At 41.2% G+C, this 21,558-nt stretch overlaps 1 long non-coding RNA gene across 5 annotated transcripts in view; it reads right to left on the bottom strand.

Annotated features, from left to right (window-relative positions):
• Positions 1 to 15,342: 15,342 nt before the first annotated feature.
• Positions 15,343 to 21,558, bottom strand: part of LOC103161938 — a 29,485-nt gene continuing 23,269 nt past the window's right edge. For 4 of the 5 annotated variants that reach the window (XR_004768504.1, XR_004768503.1, XR_004768506.1 and 1 more), the window contains 3 exons: positions 20,570 to 21,370; positions 19,705 to 19,811; positions 15,343 to 19,246 (listed from right to left, as the gene is read on the bottom strand). This is a non-coding gene — a long non-coding RNA (uncharacterized LOC103161938). The remainder of the gene's footprint in view (positions 19,247 to 19,704; positions 19,812 to 20,569; positions 21,371 to 21,558) is intronic. The other variant, XR_003482552.2, reaches the window with a different exon arrangement.

Genomic DNA, 21,558 nt, shown 5'->3' with positions numbered 1-21,558 from the left:
ACAACAATGGAAACTTGAAATTTGCAAGCAAATGGATGGAACTAGAAGAAACCATCCTGAGTGAACTAACTAACCCAGTCACAAAAAGACAAACATAGTATGTACTCACTCGTATATGGATTTTAGACATAGAGCAAAGGATTACCAGCCTACAATCCACACCACCAGAGAAGCTAGGAAACAAGGAGGACCCTAAGAGAGACATACATGGTCCCCCGAAGAAGGGGAAAGGGGCAAGATCTCATGAGCAAATTGGGAGCATGGTGGGAGGGGAGAGGGACCTAGAGAATGAGAAGGGGAGAAGAGGAGGGGTGAAGAGGACATGAGGGAGCAGGAAGGTTGAATCTGGGAAAGAATAGAGGAAAGCAAGATAAGAGATACCATAATAGAGGGAGACCTAATAGGTTTAAAGGGAATTTTGGCACTAGGGAAATGTCCAGAGATCTCCAAGGATGACACCAACTAACAATCTAAGCAACAGAGGAGAGGTACCTTAAATGCCCTCCCCTGATAATGAGATTGATGACTGACTTGTATGTCATCTTATAGCCTTCATCCAGCAGCTGGTGGAAGTAGAAGCAGACACCCACAGCTAATCACTGAACTGAACTGGAATCCAGTTGCAGAGAATGAGGAGTGATGAGCAAAGTTGTACAGACCAAGCTGGTGAAACCCACAGAAACAGCTGACCTGAACAAGGGGAGCTCTTTGGTTCCCAAGCTGACAGCTGGGAAACCAGCATGGGACTGATCCAGACCCCAGGAACCCGGGTGTCAGTGAGAAGGCCTCGGAAATCATGGGGCCTTCTGTAATAGATCAGTACTTATTCCTAGAATAGGTGTGTACTTTGGGAGCCCATTCCACATAGAGGATACTCTCTCAGCCTACACACAAGGGGGAGGGTCTAGGCTCTGCCCCAAATGAAATGACAGACTTTGAAGATTCCCCTATGGAAGACCTCACCCTCCCTGTGGAGCAGAAAGGGGATGGGATAGGGGTTTGGTGGGGCACAGGGGAGAGGGGGAGGTAGAGGAATTGAGATTGACATGTAAAACAAGCTTGTTTCTAATTTAAATAAAAAAGTTTAGATTTATTTACTCTCTCTCACACACACATGTATTGTATGAGTGTTTTGCCTTAATGTATGTGTATGCAGCATGTGTGTGCCTAGTGCCTGCAGAGGTCCGAAGAAGGCATCAAATCCACTAGAACTGAAGTTTCAGATGGTCATGAATAATTTTGTGATTTCTGAGAACAGAACCTGGGTCCTCTGCAAGAGCAGCAAATGCTAACTGCTGAGCCATCTGTCCAACCTCCTGTTTTATTATTTCCTAAGTCATAAAATTATATCCTATATACTATGTAACCTGACATGTAATTGAAGACTAGAAAGTAAAAAAATATCTAGCACAGCAAAAGGTTAGAACTTGACAGAGATGGTCATGAGAATCTGTATATATGTTTGTACACTTTAATAAATATTACAAAGACAACTTTTAATTTTGCACAAGACAGATGAGGCAATGAATGGCGGTCAAGTCAATGAGAGGACAGTATCCTTTCTTGTGAGTTATAAAGACGTTCTTCATGGTGGGCCTGGACACTACCAACTCTTTGTTACTGCTCTCATCACTGTGGCATGCTGCTTGTCAGAAGCAACTTGAGGAAGGTGAGGTGGGGTTTATTTTTTGGCTCACTGTTTCAGCCTGTCATTGCTGGGAAAGCATGATAGAATTAACAATAATGGGAATACTTAGTGGCTGATCACATCAAGGTGGCCAGCAGGAAGCTGAGAGAATGGTTAGGAAGCAAAAGCATATGTCACTTGTAATCCCTGCCACATGTCTTCCAGGGAATCTGAAAAGGTCACAAACAACTGAAAACTAAGCTTTCAAAAGCATTCCCTTGTGGGGATGTTTTACACCCAAACACATCATTTTTATAGGCAGCACTGGGTTCAGTGAGTAACCTGTCTCACTTATAACTACAACTCTATTTTAGCTAAAAATAGACCTGTCAGTTGATTAAATATGACATTCAAAATGTTACTACTTCCTCTTTTACATAGTCTACCCTAGAAATAAGCACAGTGTCACAGGTCAATTGTTACAATATTCTTCCTGTTTGCTACCTCAGGGTTTGCACTAGCCATATTTCTGTGGCCTTCTCTAGTATTCCAACAGGACCCGAGGAAACAATTGCCTCTGCCTTATGTGTTTTGTTTCTTGGGGAGCTTTTATAGAGTTTATGTTATTTTGCTTATCCCTGTTCACAAACACCAGGGTTGCATTGTCATAAATTAAAAGTGGTCATTAGAGCTGGCCAAGATGATGCCCACTTGTCATTCTAGCACTTGGGATTTCTAAGAGCCAGTGTGGACAACACAGCAAGCATTAAGCCTGCCAGAGAAACATAGTAAGACCCTGTCTCCAAACGGACCAACAGACAGACACCAGTGTTACCAAAATCCTCTAACACTGACAAGTAAATACAGGATGAATGTTTTTACTTCCTATTGTTTCTTTATCTTTTTTTTTTTTTTCAAGACAGGGTTTCTCTGACTGTTCTGGAACTCACTCTGTAGACCAGGTTGGCCTCAAACTCAGAGATTGCCTGCTTCTGTCCCCAAGTGCTAGGGTTAAATGTCTGTTACCTTAGATATGAACATAGTCACAATGAAAAGAGATACATAGCATGATGGGGAAGGCAACATATACTAGCAATCCCATCACTGAAAAGTAGGGGGTAGAGGCACATGGGAGGTCATAGTCATTCCTGGTAACTTGGAAAGAGGACTAGCCTGAGACTCTGCTCCAACATCTACTACCAGTAATGATAATGAGAATTCCACATTAAATATAATAGCACTACATGTTGGTATACAGCAGTCACTTAGGGGGTTCTCTAGGCAGCAGAACTATACATTTCTATTTAAATTCTGTAAGATTTTTTTCAATTAACACTCTTAAGGTGCAAAAGTACTTTTGATTAAGAAAATAAAAGGATGCAGTACAAAAAATAGGAAATAATTACGACAATGTTCTTCCTAGGAAAACAAAATTCTAGTCATTTCTGTTGAATATTATCTGGCCAAAGACTCACAAAGCAAGAAAGGGGCTGAACACTAGACTGTGATGTTAGAGCCTGCCTCAGGTCAACAGGAGCAGAGATCCGGAAGATTTTAAGATGACATTAAACCGAATGTTTAAAAAATTGATTTCAGAAAATCATGTTGTGTAGTATTAAAGCATACCATAAATTCATACCATCTGACTTCTGATTTATACGGAAAGGTATATATACCCTTTGAACATCACCATAAAAAGGTGATAAAAAGAGTCACCAGGTGACTCTTACCTGGACCATTTTAAGCTCAGAACTTGAATTTTATAGTGTTTCTTCAACCAAAAGAACCATTTATAAAGTCAGCATGAGTTTGGGATGCTCAATCTGCAATAATTTGGCTATGATCCTGTTGGAATCAGGTGGCTGGAATGTCCCTTGCAGGACATTTTGAACTGAAGCTGTGCCTGTGAGTGATACAAATAATGACATAACAAGTCCTCAACTCTCAGCTATTTGCTCTGCCTGACTCCTCCCCTCACATCAGGTTGAGAAGCTGAAATCAAGAGCACACTACTCTTGGCAAAGTGCAGACCAGATATGAAGGGCTCTGGGCCCGATGACACTCTGGAGAAAGGGATAAAGAGCTCTCTACCTACAGAGGCTTAAGCGTCTGAGAGCCCACACTGAAGCCTGAGAGCTGGGAATGCCTACAGGCCTGAGCGACCACCAGAGTCAACACCTGCAATCAGTTTCCCAAAGAAAGAAAAAAAAAATTCAAGAGGAAAGCTGGGGGAAAAGAAATGTTGTTTAGGAGAGAAATTACAAAAGAATTCACACTTATAGATAAAAAATAAAGAACCTACAATTTGAATATGATTAGAAATATAACCCTCCCCAAATTACCTTCAACTGTTTGCCTTTTAGTTTCCAGAATTTGGCACCTTCCCATATTCTTTGTTTTCATGGGTTTGTTCTTTTAAAATACATTTTGATGAGATGAGAGAAAGAAATTCCATCCGTAATCCTCTTCACTTGTCACCATTTCTAACAGCAAACATTCCAGAAGATGGTGGTGTACGAAATGTCCAAATATTAACATCTTCTTAGCTTAATGTAGTAACATAGGATTGTAATTCTAGCATTTGGGAAGCTGAGGCAGCAGGATTGTTAGTTCCCGGTCATCATAAGCTATATAGAAAGACACTGTTTCGTGTTTTGAGTTTGAGTTACCTTTAAAAACTGGTTTAGGGTGGGGCTGGAGAGATGGCTCAGCAGCTATGAAGACTTGTTGCTCTTCTAGAGATCTTGGGTTTCTGGCTCACACATGGAGCACTGCTTATACCTCTAACTTCTTCTCTTCTAGCAGCCAAGCTCGCATGGCTGACAGGTGTACACATAAACAATAACAAACTGGGACTGAAGAGATGTCTGGGAAGTTAAGGGTGCTTCCCGCTCTTCCGGAGGACATGAGTTTGCTTCCCAGCACCCACATCAAGCAACTTACAACTCCCTGTAATTCTTGCTTCATGGCACACACACACATGGGACATATACACATAAATACATACACGTGAAAAAGAATAAATATTTTAAAAATAGTTTAAGTTGATCATATATATGTAAACTATGAAAATTTAACTTTTAAAGTTTATTGATTACTAACTGCTTATATTGCAGCTTAGATGTTGCTTAAGTTAACTCCGGAAAAATAAAACTTTCTCCCAGTTCTCAAGGGTCTAAAAAACTAAGTACTAATTTGTGTGTGTGTGTGTGTGTGTGTGTGTGTGTGTGTGTGTGTGTGTGTGTGCAGGTGAGGGAAGATGCCAGAGGTGTAGCATCCTCCTGCAACTAGAGTTATAGGTCATTGAGATGTGAGCCATCTGACGAGGGTGCTGGGAATCAACTCGGGTCTTCTAGAATAGGAGGAGTACACACTCTTAAACCCTGAGCCAACTCTTCAGCCAGTTTTCTGTATATATTAACTTTCTTATTTGTACTGTAGGAATAATGACAAGTCCTAAAAACTGTAATTTTCATATACCTCTTATTTGATTGTAATACAAATAAAAACTATTAATTTATTGACCATCAATTGTTTGAAATGCATGGTAGATCTGAACATAACAAACAAGTTACTATTTACATTTTTGTTACTTTCTGTGTCCAACACAGTGAACTGTAGGCCTTACTCAGTGAGTGTAGAGTTGACATGCATCTAGCATTTTGGCATAATGATCACACATGATGATGTTGAGGCAAAGCCACCAGGAAGGGCTCTAATGGCTGATAGCAGTTATTAATTCTTGCCCAAAAGGGAGGGGCCACTGAAAAAAAATAAAAACTTTTTTTCTAAAAACATTGTAGAAATTAGTGTCGATCGTATAGAAAGATGAGCGGGCCGAATTCCCAACAAGGTTAAATAACAACATTTTATTTTTAAGCCTATTTCCTAAAAGTTAATTATTTTGTTTAAGCCCTTGGCTCGGCGCTGCTTTGGAGTGTGTTTGTAAGGACATTGAGGCTGGCATGAACATTATCTCCTGTGTTCCTTGCCAGCACCAGGAGGCAAAATAAACATTGGCTCTCTTGCCTGAGGATGAAGAAGTTCACAGAGAGCTGGCTGGCCAAGATTCCTCTGCTGGCTTGTCTCTAACAGGTACTCTGAGTCATCACAGACTGAAAAAAACAAAGAAACAGGGAAGCAAATATTTTCTTCATCATATATTTGCTTCAGACTGTCTCCCCAGAGTGATTCAGATTATCATCTAATTCCCTGGAGGACTGAGTGCTTGAGACAAAATGTGGCTCTGTGAAGAGAGATGCCAGCCAGGAATGGTTGTGGAGGGTTCCTAGAACCTCAGCACAAAGAGGGTGAGAAAAGACGATTGTCATGAATATGAGGCCAGCTGAGGCTACATCCTAAGTCCCAGCTCAGTCTTCGAGACAATGTAGGACCCTCTCTCAAAAATGAATAAGGCAAACAAAAGGAAATAAAATACAAATTTAAAAATGTATCAAGAAGCATCCAGGGCAAGGCATGGTGGCACATGCCTTTAACTTCAGCACTTGGGAGACAAGCAGATGGCTAGGTTGCATATCAAGTTCCAGACCAGCCAGGGATAATAGTGAGACCTTGTTCTAAAAAAGCAAACCAAAACAAACAAACAGCATTCCTGACTTTGTGTTGGCCACTCTAAACTGCAACAGAACTGGATTTGAAATTCTTTAAGGGCAAAGACTGTATTATCTATCATATTTTATCACTTTAGACTACAGATGGACGTAACCAGGTGTCTGAAGCCTTGTTTGCTTGGTAATTGTTACAAATTTCCAAACAGGCCTGTCTTTTCCAGTTTTGAATGGAGTTTATTGAAAACTGCTGTGTAGGCAATGTTAAACTTTCCATACTATACTGAGGCATCCCTGTGCTTCACAGTTCTACTGTTTATGGTGTTTTCTGTTATTTACCACAGCATTCACGGCAAGTCATGGTGGCACTCACCTTTAACCTCAGCACTTAGGAGACAGAGGCAGTCAGACCTCTGTGGGTTGTCAGCCACATTTTTTTTAATCACTTAGGAAGCTTATTTGCTTGTTACTTTATTTTTTTTAACCTAGTATTCCATGATTATGTAAATCCAGATCATACTTGCTTTGCAAAGCCTGGACTTTATTCTAAAAAGGGATCTTTCCCACTAATACTTCATTCCACCTTCAACTTATACCAGTACAGAATGTGCACTTGGACTCTCCCCAGCTACAAAGACAGACAGAGCATGAGCCATCCTTCTGAAGAAACAATGCAGAAACAAAAATGTTCAGAGCACACTGGTCTGTAAACATGAAAGTTACAAGTCGTGGTCTGGTCCTCATTATCCTGCTCATGGAATTACACCACAGTTGACATCTATGCTTTGGTCTGGAAAATAGAAATGGGATTGTTTATTGCCTTTGTGTGCTTTCAAGAAATAACTAATATGTTAGACTTTAACATTAAAATGCCTATGTGTAACTATGGATTCTGCATAAGACTTCCTGAATACAGGCAACAATGGTGTAGCTGGCACAATTTATGAGGCCACTGGCAATGGGTCTAAGATCTAAGTCTAATGCACAAACTGACTTAGTGGAACGCATTCTATATGGAAAGGTACCTTGCTCAGTCTAGACAGGGGTGGTGGTGGTGCCTTGGTCCTGCCTCAAAGACATGATGGGACAGACTTAGTAGATTTCCTAGAGGAGGCCTTACCCTCTCTGAGGAACAGATGGGAGGTAGGGTGTGGGGGTGGTGAGGAAGGAGTGGGGGGGGGAGAGCAAGAGAAGAGGAAGGAGGGGGAACTGGGATTGGAATATAAAAAATAGATTAATAAATTAAAATAATATGTTAAAATGCCCATGTGTGTATAGCTGTACAGAGTCAGGCCTGAATATACAATATTTTTAACTATCGTATGCATGTGGCACATAATTAGGTACAGTAGAGTTTAAAATGTTCAACTGTAGAAAGAAATCATTTCCCTTTAATTCTCCTCAAAACTTGGTAAAATTTCTCCTTTACAAAGTTGATATCATGAAGCCTTAAATACCTAATTGTACACAGTAGATCATGTCAAGTAAACCAGGAAGCTCTCATCAAAGATATTATCAAATATACACAGATATTATGGGGGTTATTTTTTTAAGATTTTATTTATTTTGCCGGGTGGTGGTGGTGCATGCCTTTAATCCCAGTACTCAGGAGGCAGAGGCAGGTGGAGCTCTGTGAGTTCAAAGCCAGCTGGTCTACAAAGTGATTTCTAGGACTTCCAGGACAACACAGGGAAACCCTGTCACAAAAAAAAAAAAAATTAAAAAAAGATGTATTTTTGTCTTATATGTATGAATGTTCTGACTGCGTGTTTGTCTGTGTGCCATGCTCATGCAGTGCCTCAGACATCATAAGAGGGCATCAGATCTCCTGGAACTGGAGTTATGGGCAGTTGTAAGCCACCATAGGGGTGCTGAGAGTAAAGCCTGATCCTCTGGAAGAGCAAGTGCTCTCAACACTGACCCTTTCTCCAGGCCAACACAGACATATTCTGTTTAAGAGTGACAAGTTCTCATTACAGCCTAATTTCAGATGCTTATTTTAGACATTTTCAAAAATGCTTACAGGGAAACAAAGGGATCTGCACAACCCATCTGCACTATATAAATACTATAGATCCTCCTTGCTTTGGTTTATTCACTTTTATTTTAGGGGAAATGAAATCATCATATCATATGCTTAACATCATGGAAATTGAAATACAGTTTCTAAACCAGCTTTGTTTAAATGTATTTACAAATGTTCTTTCTGTGTGGATTTCTAAACTATACCTACCTATAAGCAACACAAATTACATTTGAACAGATTTTTACTATTGCAAAATAAATGAAGAGGAAATATATATAATTATAGCCAAATTAGATATTTCAAAATACTAATTAACAACAGTCACAAAGATGTCCTAGAAGTCATTTCTTCATGTAGACATCATTGACTTATCCTGAAGTGGACTCATTGATTTAACATCATGGTCATCTGTTGGTACTTTGGGATATTTGTCATGAGTATTAAAAGTGTTGATATTTGATATCTTTACATTAAAGAGTAGGCAGCTCTATGTATAAGTCAATAATTGATCAAATAATACATGTTAGCTATAATTGCAGTCAGTATACCCAGATTCAATGTCTTAGCTGGGTTTATATTGCTGCAATGAAACACCATGACCAAGAAGCAAATTGGGGGAAAGGGATTATTTAGCTTACACTTCTACATTCCTGTTCATCATCAAAAGAAGTCAGGACAGGAACTCAAACAGGGCAGGAACTGATGCAGAGGCCGTGGAGGGATGCTGCTTACTGGCTTGCTCACAGTGGCTTGCTCAACCTGCTTTCGTATGGAACCCAGTACCACCAGTCCAGGAATGGCACCACCCACAATGATCTGGACCCTCTCCCATCAATTACTAATTGAGAAAATGCCTTACAAGCTTGCCTGAAGCCTGATCTTAGGGAGGCATTTCTTAACTGAGGTTCCTTCCTCTCAGGTGATGTTAGCTTGTGTCAAGTTGACTTAAAACTAGCCAATAAGACCAGTAAGCACATGAAAAAATCCTGGTTTTCAAGAGACTTCAAACAAACAAACAAATTTTACTCACATAAACCAATCATTTTTACATGAATGTTTTCCCTGAGTTAAGTGAAAACTATATAAACTTGCCCACAAATATCTGTAGCAGCATCACACATAGTAGTATTAAAAAAAAAAAAAAGATGTAGTCCAAGTGTTCATCAACACACAAACAGATAGATAAACGATGTTATACCCGTAAAATAATACAATGGAGGCTAGAGAATGAATTATAGACACATGCAACAACACAGATGAATCTTAAATGGTGGGTGTTGTGCAAACAAGCCAGGTCCAGAGAGTGTGCACTATTTACAAGAAATACTAAAAAATACAAAGTGAACCTATTTCTGTGGTTTGAAGAGAAATGTCCCCATGGGTGCATGTGTTTGAACACTTTGTCCCTAGCTGGCGTTGCTATCTGAGGTATGGAACCTTTATGGGTAGAGTCTTGCTGGAGGAAGTACATCACCGCAGACTGGGCTGTGCCACACTCTCAGTTCACTCTGAATGCTTCCTGATGTGGTTGCAAGGGTGTGATCTCTCAGTTTCCTGCTTCTGTCACCACGCCTGCCTGCCATTTGCTGCTATGCCTTCTGTTGTGTGTTACTGCCCCCCAATGCAAACAACTCCCTTCTTGGGGAATTCAGCCACAACTCTTTGCAAAAGGATCATCCCAGCTGGACTTGAGTGTTTTCATCCCCTCATGAGAGTGGAGAGAGATCATGAGCCCCTCACCCAAGTATCCAGTTGCTCCCTACCACCTGTTATATGCAACAAGGCCTTAACTGCACATGACCATAGGGGCCAGAGTATATAGGCTGGTGTCTAAGGTTTTTATTGCTGTGAAAAGACATCGTGACCATGGCAACTCTTGTAAAGAAAGCATTTAATTGGGGTGGCTCCCTTACAGTTTTGGAGTTACATCCATTATCATCATGGCAGGGAGCATGGTGTGCAGGCAAATATGAGGCTAGAGCTAGAGAATGCTACATCTTGCAAGCAACAGGAAGTCAACCAACTGTCATACTGAGGGAAGCTTGAGTAAAAGAGACCTCAAAGACCACCCCCACAGTGACACTCTTCCTCCAACAAGGCCACACTTCCTAATAGTGCACTCCCTTTCAAACCACCACAGCTGGGGGAGTTGGGGCTCCATCTGTGTAGCTACAGGGAAGCCCTGATCTCTGCTGAACAAAGGCTTTCAGGCATGGCCTGCAGGCTGGGAAAGGACACCCACATCCCGATGATCAGCCAGCTCCTCAGCTGTGTCCTGTAAGGACACCCAATAAACTTATTGGTTTCCGACAGGACAGTGAACTTGAGCTTCCATTTGCCACTTGGATACTAGGAAACAAGCAAATGCTGCTTGTGTCTCCCCCAGGGAGGAATTTTACCAGCACCTCTCTAGTATGACGGGCTCTTATTCCTCTGGAACCATAAGCCCAAATCAACACTTTTGTCTGTAAGTTGCTTTGGGTTATGGTATTTTACCTCAGTAACAAAAAGTCACTACTACAGTTCTTATTAAAAAAAAAAAAAAAAAAAAAAAAAAAAAAAAAAAAGGCAATTGCCTCCAGTTGAGTGGAGGTAGGATTGACTAAAGGGGTCATTTATGAGAATATGTAGATTTGGGGGCTTGGGGTTTACTTGAGTATCCTCAGTCAATGTTGTACACTTAGAGTGAAGACAGCTTTTTATAACATGGCTTCATAAAAAAAAACAAAAACAAAAAAAATAAAAAACCCATAACCCATGCCTGAGAGGAGGGCACTAATGACAAATCTTGGTAAAGAAGGAGAAGACCACTGAAAAACGTTTTCTTTTCTTGGAGTGCACTGTGTATTACAAGTTTGCAGAGCCAGTGCAGGCATCCTGGGGTCCCTGTGAGGCTCACATGCTAATGAATAAGCCCTGTCCCTCCAGAGCATAAAAGCTGAGCTCTGGAGATGCAATCTCCACAGAAAAGAAAACCCAAAGGACCAGGGACAGGAGGGCCGGGGCCAATACTGAACTGGCTTCTTTGCCGGGAACTCTTGTTATCTTGTTCTGTATTTATCCAGTGCTGTATTTAGAAAAGATTAAATCAAAACTGTGAAATTAAAACATGATGAGTGACAGTTCTGAGAGACAACAGCTGTGGCATTAGATTTTCATCATGTCAGGCCTGAGATCTGTATTTCAGGTCACTTTTTTCCACTGGCATCCATCCTGAAGGGCACACATTATCTTTCTACTGGCTCTTTTCTAAGCCACCTGTTGCCTCCATGGGGTAAAAGATTACTAGGGTTTAAATGGAAACAAGCTATTTCAAAGGTCTAGGTTGAATGGGACCCACATGGAACACTCACCTTCAGAATATTTTGATAAAGCAAAATATTACCCGATGTCAGCTATTACCATCCTGTGTGCTGTATTCCCTTGTAGGTGGAAAAAAAATTGGACCGCATGATTCTGATGTGTACAAAATAAACATAACTAGAATAAATATCTACTGTTTTCTAAAGTATGTGACAAAGTGGTTCTTGAAATAGTTATACCTAATATATGCTCAAATAAGTCCAAAGTCAATATAGAATTCAAGGTAATAGGAGTTTATTTTAATTTTCTCTTTGTTTCTTTTTTATTTTGTTTTCATTTTTGTCTTTTTCAAGGCACTATGTTTCACTGTTTCTCTGGCTGTTCTGGAATCCACTATGTAAACCAGGCTGTCCTTGACCTCAGGGATCTGCCTGCCTCTACCTCCCAAGTGCTGGAATTAAAGGCTTGTGCCACTAGGCCCAGCTTTCTCTTTCTTAATAAATGCAAAATTCTGGCTTAACATTGATATTGAATGAGCACTGGCATATCCTACTCAGTATAAGGCTATGAGCAGCCCTAAGTGACAAAAGTTGGAGCATCTCAAATGCACTATACTAAATGAGAGGCCAATTCAGAAGGCTCCTTATGCCTGATAACATTCACCTAACATTCTGGAAGAGACAAAATTATAAAGGCAGAAAACATATGAGCGATTTCCAAGGGCCAAAGATGGGATGGGACTTGAGTAGTAAAGGAATGCCTTTGTGTTATGAGTATGGTGGGGTAGGTACATGCATGACTGTAGGCAAGAGCTGGCTGTCTAATAGTATTAAAATTACTCTCTATAAGTTACATCTTAATTTTAAAAACCCAAATATTTTCAAATAAGTGTTGTCTGACCCCAGATCTGTTTTAAAGTGAAGGAAGAATTAAGGACCATCATGGTGTTGCAGATTTGAAAGCTCTCATTGGATTCTAAAGGTACGGCGAGTCACTGGACTCTTCTATTAACAGCAAGTTAACTGTGTGAGACATATTCCAGTAAGGTTGTAAGCCTGGAAGAGTCACTGCTACCACTGTCACTTTTTGCATCTGTTTTTAGATGCAACAAGGGAGGCACTGTATGCTTGAAATTTTTGTTTTCACAGCTAGAAAATTCAGATGTACGATTGAACAGAAACCCCAAATTTTTACCACTCTCTTGAGAACTCTTGAGAGGCTGAGGAGCAAGGACCTTTAGTGTGAAGCTAGCCTGAGCAAGCCTAGGCTACAGGTGACACTCACTTAACAAAATGAAACAAATCTGTAAGGGATGGACCTGAGGCTTGGTCGTAGACAGGAGTGGACAAAGGCTTAAATACAGTATTTAAAGCCATAAAAATGCTACACTTTCACTTATTAAAAGCAAGAAATCTGAGGATAATATAATTACAAGCAGAATACCCACTCAATAAATGTTGATTTACATTGACCAAAATCCATAAAAGTTTTCGAGACTGTTGTGTGTTTTGAGATAGCCAAACTGGCCTCCATGCTATAATCCTTTTGCCACCGCCTCTCTAGAACTATCCCTAGGACTGTCTCAGGACAGCTTTGAGCCACCACACCCAGCCATTGTGTTTGTTATGTCAATTGGAAAATTGTGGTGCTTTTCTTTAATAAACCTAAATATCACAAATATAATGAAAAACCTAACAAAAATAGAGATGGTAAAAGACTATATAGATACCTACAAGCAGCAGGAAAAGAGGAAGTGGCAGGATGACTCAATAGTGAAAGTGCTTGCTGCCAAGTGTGATGACCCGAGTTCAATCCCTGGGGCTAAGGAGAAACCAGATGCTCAGATTCTCTGAGAAACCCTTCTTTTGCATATCTGGGTAGTTTGACTGATTTAGAAAGAAGGTATGACTCAGCCTAAAATATAGAGTGCAAGGAGAGCTAGTAACAAAAAACAAAACCAGAAACAAACTGAAAAGAATTCTCTTGTATTTCAAAGTACATATTTTATTTCACTTGGGTGCAAAATACTGTTCCATGTTGTCTTAGTGAATAATCATTATGTATTCTCACCAAGATTTTGTTATTATTTCTGTGCACTCCTTTGTAGGATCATGGGTGAGAATGTGTGCCACAGTGCGCTATAGCTTCTCAAAGGAGCGATTGACTAGAGCACTCAGGCCTTCAGCGCCATCCACAGCAGAATGACTTTATCAGAGTGACAGTACACTGTTATTTCTTCTGGCTGTCTTGTATTTTACTTTTCCTGATATTTCAGACAGAAAGATGAGGAAGCACAGCAGGATCACCAGCCTGGAACTGTGAAGTGTGTATTACTGTTGAGTATAGGGATGTTTACCTCTGTTCGAAGACTGAGCTGGAGACCTTCAAAATGTAAAATGTCCTTCACATTCAGATGTGGCATTGCTTTAGGCCCAGAATCTGACCCAGGAGTCGTTTCTCAAGGCTCTGTATGTAATTCCAATGCTAAATCTGCTGGGGCAACATTGCTCTGCTCTGATATAACCGAATTTTACCTAATATTTATTTGCTTATTCATTTATTTGCAGTGTTGAGATCAACCCCAGAAAACCCTATATTCTCATTCAGTCTCGGTTTTCTTATGTAACTAACATTATAAATAAAAAGAAAGAAATCTGTGTGTAGTGTATAAGCAAAGCAAATGAAAAAAATGAATGAATAAATAAATAAATAAATAAATAAATATCAAGTTCAGAAATTCTGTTGCCTTCCACCAGAATTCAAAATCAATTTCAGAATCGGGACTGTGTGGTCGGTCTCTGTCTTCAAGTCTAGGTGAAATGCTTCCCTACTATCTTCTGGTAGGATTTTTAGATCACATGGGCCTAAGAAGTGCTGGCAGATGGTTGGTTTCTAGTTTTACCCGGGACATTCTGCAGCTCCAGCTTGGAGTGAAATCGTGCTTCTGGGACAGTTGGTCCAGGCTACACTTGGAGAAATGCTTATCTCTTGTCCTCTTCATTTGAAACTCCAAGGAGGAAGCAATGAACTTGGCAACTGTGAAGACAGATTTCAACAGGCCGTCTAAATCCCCAGGACCTCTCAAAAGGCAAGGCAGCTAATCAACGCCTGAGATGACAGATAGGATATGGCCATGAAGGCCCTGGTTTTTACAGTAAGTCACTGCCTCCACACCATGCCAGATTCCAACCTGACTTGCGTCACCACATTTGTGGGTTTGTGACAAGATTAGTTTCCAAACATACTGAAAAGATAACCTTATGAAATAATAATAATAATAAAATAATAATAATAATAATAATAATAATAATACAGAAGTTTGGAACAGTAGAAGTAAAATCTGAACGGAGGTCATCTCAAAGTCATTCACTTTTCAAGGACAGAGTCGGGGATCTGTTCCAACTAGCTTCCGATGGAACAATTTAATCACCTAGACCAGTTAGCCCTTAAAAACAAAGTAAGCCACGCAGACAGTTAATGCTGGGCTTGGTCGGGCTTCAAAAGCTGGCTGCTCCGGGAAGCGACCCGTCTGAGGCACATGGAGGGCTCGGCACCTGCATGAACAGACCCGGCAGCCCTCGGCGGCGCGGCAGGGCAAGCACTGTTTCGGAGAGTGGTGACTCAGCGCTGAGTCAGACAAGCACTACGTGCGGCTGCCAGCACCGGCTCCGCGGCTGCCGGGATTGGTGACGTCCAGGATCCACAGCCCGGGAAGGGGCCCACGTGACCCCCGTTTCCAGGGCTTAGACTGACGCTTTCATCCGCTGTGTTTCCTCAGATCTGAGATTCCACTTGCTCTGGCGGGGTTGTTTGTTTGTTTGTTTGTTTTGGTTTGGTGGGTTTTGTTTTGTTTTAGTATGAGCTTAGATTTTTAATAACCGGACACCCATTTTCCTGGCAGGGGAGTGACATGGTGATATTTTTTTAATAGTTGCCAATCTTTTAAATGAGGCATCAGAAGAATGAGATAGTAAAACAAAAGCATGTGTTGCAAATGATGCGTCAAATCATCCCATGACTTTGAGGCTGAATTAATGTGGCCGCGGTGGAAGCCCTGAACATTGGGTAACCATGGAAAGTCTTTAGGATCTGATTTGCTGTGTTAAAGGAAGCAAATCTTTGTTCTTTGTTCAACCACTCTCTAATAAAGGATTCCAAAAGCTGGAGACATATTTGTTACAGAGAGCCCTGGCAGTGCACTTGGGTATTTGGCCTTCTAGCATCCTGTTAGGATTGTGCCAAGCGTGGTGGTGATGGTTTTGGCGATGCTGTGTCGAAAGCCAACAGTGGGTTTTGCAAGGTTCAGTGCATCTGGTCAATAAGAAAAGCCAGTGACAGGGCAAGTAATAACTACTTAGGGACACCTTTGAGCTGATTTTTAAGACAATCACACTAGGTCTTTAGAACCCGTGCCAACTGTTGCCAATTGTTCTGCAGATTCGGGAAAAATCTATCTATCCTTGTGGATCTCCGTGTGCGTGTGAGACCATGCACAACTGTGGAGGCGCCTTCTGTTCAGAATGTTTTCTTGCAAGGAAGAACTTCGAGGTTTCATTGGCTCTCCAAGCTTATGTATAGGTATAACTGCCCAATTTTTTAAAAAAGGAAGTCAAAGACTCCAAACTCAAAAAGGAAGGAGGGAGGGAGGGAGGGGATGGAGGAGAGGGAGGGAGGGAGGGAAGGAGGGAGGGCAGGAAGATGAAACTGAGAGGTGGGAGAGCTGAGAAATGGAATGTGATGTATTTCAACTACTGATGACGAGACATTTAACATGTTAGGTTAGTTAGCTTCTGAAATTTTGAGAATGTTGAATAGAATGTTTGAAATACAACTAATTATATTTGTCAGCTGGTGTTCTGGGTCTTCATTCTTACTTAACCCACATTTATATTGTGATGCTTTCAGGGTGAGTTTGAGGCCTGCATTCACTTTAAAGTGTGACCTTGGGCCTATTTCTTAGCTTATCTAAGTCTATTTTCTCATCTGAAAAATGGAGATCGTTATCACTGGTTCATCAATTTGTAGACAGTATTCAGTGAGAGGAGGACTAGAGATGCTGAGCACAATGCCAGGCACATTTGTAAAAATCATCAGATAAATTTTATCTTGTCATTTCTATTAAATGTGATTAAGCAGCTGGTCAGGTAGGAAAACATAGGAATCTTACTTGGGGTGATAAAGGCTTTGGGGATCTATATCACCAACATGGTGGTTAGGTGACCTCGGGCAGATCTTTGGCTACATTCTAAAGAGTCTGGACATGTATTCCTCCATCATTAGACAGAATCAAATAAAGGGACTCTAAAATCTCAGCTAGCTGGAGAAGTGGTAACTATGCAGTATAACTGAGCAAGAGCCCCCTTCTTGCATCCTTACAGAGAGCTTGGGACAGATGAGCAGAGCAGTCCTAGAAGAGAGAACATCACCTTTGCCCTTTATGTTAGAGATCAGCTCCTGGATGTGTAGCAACTCTTTATCCCCCTGAGTCAGGAGCTTGCTTCTTTCCAGGTGTGAGGCTGATGAGCCTAACTGGAGACTGAGGTCAATAGCCAATCTCCCATCAGCTTCTCCAGCAGCTCATGGGAGAGGTAGTCTTTTGGAATACTGTAATATGTACTTGTCTTCGTCAGCATGGGCCATAGCAAATACCACAAACTGGGTAGTCCCAACAGCAGACAACGTCACACAGTTCCAGAAGCAGTAGTCCAAGGTCAAGTGGAATGATAAGGAAGGTCTCATTCCAAAGCCTCTTTGATCATCCTGCAGGTGCAGGCTCTTTTGCTGTATACACAAGTGGCCTGTTGGTTGTGCAAGAGGAGTGTGGGGATGGGTGGGGGTATTCAACATCCACATTTTGGGTTAAAAGGAAAAACCACAATCAATGTACTTTAAAGTTCTAGTTGCCTTTTCTTCAGGATTCTAGAATAAAACAAAGTGTGCTTGACTAGGCCTAGGCCAGCTGGGATTTTGGCAGAAAGAAGGAAACAGGCATGCAACAAAAGCAGACTGATAACTTCAGTCAGGTTACTGCAAGCAATTTTTCTGGTAAGGGCATAAGCAAAGGGGACTTCCTTATTACCATGATTTGGTTGCCAGGGCCCTTTCCAGTTTATGGCTATGGGTCTCCTTTTCCCAGGAAAAACTTGTCTATTCGGTGTTATCTGTTCCCTTAACATTCCAGTGTGTGACACTGAGCAGTAATGGGTTTGATCTATCAGGGCATAGTGTGGAAGTTTAATCCAAATCAATAACCACCAGTTCTAGTTAACAGGGAGGGCACAATCCAGGCCACAGTGATATCTTTTAAATGCTCTCCTAAAAGAAAGAAACTGCAGCTGGACAGTAGTGATGCATGCCTTCAATGGAGGATCTCTTAAATTCAAGGTCAGCCTGGTCTACAAAGCGAGTTCTGGGATGGGCAGAGCTGTTATGCAAAGAAGCCCTATATGGAAAAACAAAACAAACAACTCTTCTCCCCCCCAAAAGAAAACAATTGCTTTGAGAATTATTTCAGTCCTGCTAAGAGCTGAACAGGAGTGCATTTTATGTGGTAAATTACTTGCTGTAATGGTTTTCATATATTTCTTTCATAAGGTCGTTCAGTAGTCTCTGCATTTTCAATTTCAGGTCTCAGAACCTTCATGGTGCTTGCTTCCCCTTCTGGACTTTTGTTTAAGTAACTGAATGACATGTGGTGTTAATCCTCTCCTCTCTGTGTGCTCAAACACAACTCCATCTCAATGTACAGGTAAAGTCCTATCTTCTCTGGGAGGCCAAACCTAATGGATCTCACTCCATATAGGACTAATAAAATATATACACTGTCTATGTCCCAGCTTCTTCCTTTTTAAACAATTTATTCTTGTTATTATTATTTGCAGTATTGGAGAGTTAACACACATGTGCTGGTAGGCAAGCAGTATGCCACTCCTAGGCTCTGTTTAATCCCTTTTGGTCCTTGAGCGAGCAGCCTTTGTAGGCAGTTTGTTGGAAAAAGTAGTAGGATGTAATCTACACCCTCCCCTGTTAACAAAATCAACAAGGAATAAATGAGAGTTCCTAACATCTGTATCCAGGAAACAATAAACATGGCTCCTGCCCCACGTTTAAATTATTATTTGAATTTTCCTTGGAGAAGGAGAAAGAAATAGCCCATGAAACATATGTAAGAGCAACCTAGACTCCTCCCTTTCAGAATTTCTTTTCTACTTTAGGAAACAAAGTCAAGAAAGGAATTCCAGGGCACAGTAGGACTATCTTTGACTGTTGAAGAACATCCTTGCTGGGTGCCTTGTTGGATCAAATAGGCCATGAACCACTAATATAATGAATGACCCTGGAGGCCTGAGTGAGAAAGAAACCATCAAAGGGAGAGAGGGTGTCACCAAAGGATGACGGTGGAGACAACCTAATCATTGGTCCCTAACCAAGATATTCCTAGATCGCCTCTGGGATTTTCCACAGCCAGACCAGAGTCTACAGCTGGTATTCATCTTGGTAGAGAAGCACTTGTTTTCAGTATCCTTCGCAATTTCCTGGATGCTGAAGAAAGTTGAGTAATATAAAACAAATCTTTCCCATGTCTTCAAATGTCCAAGTTGTCTCAGTGTTGAAGATGGTCATCTATGACTGCACATTTATTCCACAGGTATACACAATTCCATGATTCTGAATCCAGGGTGACTCACTCAATCTGCATTTCCAAATGAGTACTGAAGAACTCTGGAAATTTTGGATAGGCTATCAGTACGTGCCACAGGGTATTTGTTCCTGACATGAACAGTGTGCCTACTGGAATAGTTGCTAAATGTCACTCTGCACATGACTTTTCTTCTTAGCAAGGTACTTAGCTAGGAGAGATCTGTGTGAATTAGGGCAGCCCTAATTTACTGCCATCTGGCCAGGTACATTCATGCTTACTCATGGAGCCAAGACAGGCTTGCCTCTAGCTAAATGTTTCCCTGGGGAAAATGTACCTTCTAATGGAATAGGAAGAAAACTTTCAAGATCTAGAAATGAAAATTCAAGAGATGAAAATGAATCTAACAATAATCTTGAAAGAATTTAGAAGACCCACTGTTAGTATGTTGCTACAGGTTGCATTGATATGGGAATGGCTCTACTTGAACAATAAACCATTCACTGCATGACTAAAGCCAGGGCTGGTTAATGATACTTACATAGCTGATGGACTTTGTGCCTCCAATGAGATCCTCACCTTTCTACAATATCTCTTGAGGCAGACTCACACAATATCATCCATTATCACCCAGTTTAGATGAAGTAACTGTATCAAAAGATTACATGATTTATTGAGCCACCCAGAAACAAGGCCAACTTTAATGCCTCTGTCACCAAACACAATAAGACCACGAGGGATAACAATCAGATTTTATTACCCAGGGGCTGGCACGCCTACAGGCTTTGAGTTTTAATGGCATGAGGATGGAAATAGGTTTACACAGCCTTTTTTTTTTTTTTTTTTTTTGGTTTTTTGAAACAGGGTTTCTCTATGTAGCTTTGGAGCCTATCCTGGCACTCGCTCTGGAGACCAGGCTGGCCTCGAACTCACAGAGATCTGCCTGCCTCTGCCTCCTGAGTGCTGGGATTAAAGGCGTGCACCACCAATGCCCGGAAACACAGCCATTTTTTTATAAGTCTCTCTATGTAGCCCTGCTTAGACTGAACTGCCTGCCTCTTCCACCCAAGTGCCACTATGCCCAGTCTGCCCCGCCACTCCTGAATAAGAGTCAAGAGATACTTGGGCCAGAAGTTTTTGTGAATCACTTGGACCAGAAGGAAGCCATAGAGAATTTGCTGTTGATAGGGACTGCTACCACAGTAAACAGTTGCTTACTGTGACAGGGATGTCTCCAACCTAGATAGTGGCACATACCAGTAAATCCTAGCACTTTGGAAGTTGAGACAAAATGATAGTAAATTTGAGGGTAGCCTGAACTACATAGCAACACTGTCTCAATCCTCCTCCCCCAAATTAACTAATTAAAGTTAAAAAAGAAAATGGATGTTCTATAATAAACTTACTTCATGATCAGTTCTTCTACAGGAGCCCTGCCCAGGAGATGTGCTTCAAGCAGAGCTCTTCAGTGAGTGGTAGGGTGCTCAAGCATGCTGTGCCTCCAAGTGCATCTGCAAAGAAGAAGCCTCCACCTTTGTGAACCTTTGGGCTGCTCACCATCCTTCCACCAAAGTGAGGGATGATGTCTGGGGAACCTGCTTTCTTCATTTGAGATGTAAATTTCTATTTTGGATCATGAGAAACTTTGCTTTGGACTTTCCTCAAATTCAGAGATACATAACCCTTTCCAAGCACACATTCTCAACAATAAACAAATGAGTGACATAAAATCAAAATATAGGCAGGGACAGTGACTCATAGCTGTAATTTCATCACTCAGGAGGCAAATACAGAAGGTTTGCCTGAATTTGAAGGCAGCTTGGGCTACAGTATGATACCTTGTTCCCAAAACCTAATATGTTGCATAAATATTTTCCTAATTAGCTTTAGTTTGACACAGCCCTAGAGTCACCTGAGAAAGGAGTCTTGACTGAGGGATTGCCCAGCTCCTATTACTCCATGGATGTATCTGGAGGGAACTGATTGTTTTCATTGTTAATTGATGTGGAAGGGCCCAGCCAGTTGTGGTGGCACCATTCTATAAGCAAGTAGTCCTGGACTGAAAAAGAACATCAGCTAAGCATGAGTCTGCAAGCCAGCTACCAAGTACTACTTCTCTATGGTTGCTGCCTCGAGTTCCTGCTCTGACTTCCCTCTGTGATGAACTGTCACCTGTAAGGTGGAATAAACTTGCTCTCCTCTGAGTTCTATTTGGTCAAAGAGTTTTATCATATCAACAAAATGAAACCAGAACACACACACACACACACACACACACACACACACACACACACAGAGAGAGAGAGAGAGAGAGAGAGAGAGAGAGAGAGAGAGAGAGGTTCACGTTAAATAACAACACTGACAATCCTCTGTCCAAACATTCCTTAGCCTTTAA

The sequence above is a fragment of the Cricetulus griseus genome, chromosome 2 (assembly GCF_003668045.3).
Source record: "Cricetulus griseus strain 17A/GY chromosome 2, alternate assembly CriGri-PICRH-1.0, whole genome shotgun sequence".
Taxonomy (NCBI): domain Eukaryota; kingdom Metazoa; phylum Chordata; class Mammalia; order Rodentia; family Cricetidae; genus Cricetulus; species Cricetulus griseus.
The sequence above is the reverse complement of the archived record's forward strand: the minus strand, read 5'-3'. Positions and strand labels throughout refer to the sequence as shown.